The sequence below is a fragment of the Nematolebias whitei genome, chromosome 8, assembly GCF_014905685.2.
Source record: "Nematolebias whitei isolate Nwh7 chromosome 8, NemWhi1, whole genome shotgun sequence".
Lineage (NCBI taxonomy): Eukaryota > Metazoa > Chordata > Actinopteri > Cyprinodontiformes > Rivulidae > Nematolebias > Nematolebias whitei.
In genome coordinates this window covers 24,093,019-24,096,656 of record NC_056505.1, presented here as the reverse complement: position 1 = coordinate 24,096,656, position 3,638 = coordinate 24,093,019, and positions in this window count along the sequence as shown.

Sequence of the window (3,638 nt, the reverse complement as noted above, 5' to 3'; positions counted from 1 at the left end):
AAACACATACCATCTGTACTTAGTTAGAGCCGTATGCACACAGATGGCAGCCAAACGCTCCCAAAGTTGCTCTGTCCGCACGTCTAACCTTACAAAGCAAACTAATTAACAGTAAAATGCTCAGAGACGGAAGGAACAGTTAGAAAGAGCTGCAGTGACTGTAATGAGGAAAGAGAGGGAGAAGAGTCATCTAGCAGTGCCGGAGGGAGGGATGGGGAGAGGGGAGCACTTTCACTGAGGCTTCAGCTTTACAGCCCTCTTAAAGATCCATAATAAATGGAGGCTACTTATCCCAGAGCCTCTGTCCCAGCACACAAACTTTTAACTGAATGGCGCGGGGCATAGGGCAAGCATTTGAGAGGAGGGCCATGAGTGGCACTGGAGGCTTGGAAGGGAGTGATTTGCAACATTAGATACCCCTAAAACCACTCGGTGTGGATATCTGCATGCCAGGTGCATCCAGGAAACTTGAAAACAGACAAGTTTATTCACCTCCATAAGAACCGAACTTGTTTGCATAGTTTTGGTTGGATGTTTCCTTTTGCACATGGCCGCCTGCCGTACTGATGAAATTCATTTTGTTTCCAAAAGGAGGACAACTCCTTGGAAAGTTAATTAGTAAAGAAACAAGCGGAGGGGAGGGAGAGGCAGGAAACGAGAAATGACCCAGCTGCCAAAAGTAATAACATTTTCATTATTTATTTCATTATTCATTTATGGATGCGTTCGGAGAGAATTAATAATAGAAATCCCTCAGAGAAAATGTTTGTGCTGGAACCCCATTACATGCAGGGCCAAGTCCAGTGGCACAGTTAGTTAACATGCACCGACGCACTGCCCCTGACAAATAACACATCAAGTGGAGTCCTGCATTATTTTGTGCTCCAACTTCTTTCCATTCTTGGCTTTTATTTAATTGCTTCAGCCAAGGTTAAGGTTGTATTTTGTTACTCTCTGCCATCTTCGTGGCAATATAATACAATTCAAAAGGAAGAAATGAAAGCAATAAAGCAATCATCTGCTACAAAACACTTTGGGAACTGCATCACAATACTTACTATAGATTTCATGTGATTGCTTCTTATACAGTTTTCACACTGAAGTGAGATGTCCGTTACTGTGAAAAGCACAGAATCAATTAGAAGTCCCTTCAGAGAGTGGATATTTGTGCTGTTCCATTACACATTTTAGCCTTTCAGTTGAATCGTTACTGCATCACATTCCCTGATCTGGCCCCTTCAGTCCAAATGTTGCACCGCATGATATTCCCTGATCTGGCCCCGTGTTTGATTTTTTTAAACATTTTCTCCCTGTTTACTGCAACATTTCCAGGCCAGCTTAACATTTTATTTCCCCCGCTGAGATTCCAAGCGCATTTCCAATACACACACACACAAACACAGAGGAGAAAATGAGTCTGGAAGGTACTAATGGCAAATCATTCAAGGCTGTCCAAAGATCTGTTACAAAAGCATGTTTTATTTTTGCTCCTAACAACATCGACTCTCTAAAGAACGTGTGACAAAGGCAACTGGGACAGCTGGTTTTTCTCTTGCTGTATTATTTTTCACTTATCTTGTGTTTGCCTTATTAAAACTCCCAACCACAAACCACCCACCCAATGACGGGCTGTCCAACTAAAAATTAAAAGCGGATGTTGACAATGCCGGATGCTGGATCACTGTATCTTTCTTTAAAAGATGAGATGTTGTGATGGTGGTGTATGAGTTTGAAAGATAGGAAAGGACAATTAAAAAACACTAATAATAATAAAAACTTAGCCTTGGCCAAGTGTCAGTTGAGCATTTTTACATTATCCATGCACCAAGCATGTCTTTTCTTGCTCTCCTGCTCAAAGCACCAGGGCTACGGCCATGTGTGAATAATCACACAGAGGGCCTCCGAGGTGCCCTCTCCGATTTACAAAAGGCTGGGAGCAAGGGCAGATGGGGGAGGCAGAGGTTGAAGGAGTAGAGAAATGGGGCAGGGGCTTTAAATGTTAGCACGTTGAGGATTTGAAAGCCTTCACAAGCCTGTCTCATTAGCAGCTAACTGGCAAGACTCTCCTGTCTTTGGTTCAGCATACACACACACACACACACACACGCACACAAAAAAAAATGGTGAGGCTAAGATGGCTAACTAAAGTAATAAACATCAAAGTTCATGCTCAGTATTCTAGGTAAAAAAAAAAAAAAAAAAACCCAAAAAAAACAAAGTTAAGGTCCTCTGGACGGTTTCTATATTTGTTGAAACCTTTCATCCTTCATCCAAAGGACTTCATCAGTCCGAGGAGCCACAACAAACTCAGTCCCATAAGTGGCTTACTCACATAGTGGACCAACCAGTTTTATGGGGATAAGATGGTTTCTGGAGTCTGCCCTCTTCCCCGTCGACTCCTCTGAGGCAGCCATAGCTAAAGTGGTTCAAAACATCAAAGTTCATGCTCAATAATTCAGGAAAAAAAAATAAAAATCCAACAAAAATTTAAGTCAGGACCTTTGAGTTTGTTGTGGCTCCTCGGACTGATGAAGTCCTTTGGATGAAGGACAAAACATTTAAACCAGGGCTATTCAATTGGCGGTCCGTGGGCCATTTCTGACCCGCGGGTGACTTCAATTCGGCCCACTTCATAAAAAATGTATTTTATTTTTATTTTTTTATTTTTTTTTGGGGGGGGGGGGGGGGGGGGGGTTGTGGATTTCTGTCTTTGGATTTTGGGTTCTTTTTATTGCATTTATGATTCAATGCAATAAAATAAACAAATTTAAAAAGGTAACAGATCATTGTAAACTTTGGTTTATAATGACTTTAATCACTGGATGTCCGGCCCAGAAACTGTGCCCCCACTGAACAGTTTTATTGAGTAGCTCTGCTTTAAACTAATAAATTTTAACCAATGTTGAAGCAGCATAAACACTAACTATAATTATTACAAGTGAACTAAGATCCAGAACAGAATTCAACGTTCAGAAATCCACAACCAGCTGTGTTTTAGGAGTACTGGAGAGACAAAGAAATAAACAATATTTATATATTTTGCCTCCTTTTTGTTCCACTTTCTCAACTGAATACTCAAAAAGGACAATAAAAAAGCGCACCTCAAAGCTAAACGGCTAATCTCTTTCAAAGCTCCTCTTAGCGGTCGGTCCGAAGAAGACATATTGGAGTTGTCATGCAGACGAAGGCCAATACCTTCCGAGAATCACTATCTGCTTTGCGTCCTTCTTTGACAAACATTAAACGAGACAACAAAAAACATAAAGGTAACGGCGTATTTGCTGTGAAGTGCAGATGGCTTAAGAAAACGACGTAAAGGAAGAAAATAAAGGAATAGTTTCCATACTAACAAAGCAGGCAGTCCAAGTGAATTACACACTTTCAAAATACCTTTATATTTTAGGAAGTAAAGGAGGACTGAGATCACAGTTTTTTCAGCCGTCATAACTGTATGTATCCATCTGTAGTGATACACGTGAGGTACGTGTCACTTGTTGTATGACAAATATATGAATTATATATGCATACAATATTCACGAGTTCTTCATTTTTCTGACTGTAAATGCCGTGCATTGAATTTAACAGAAATGTAACGAGAGACGTTATTTATCTTTGACCCATCAAATGAATGGAATCAT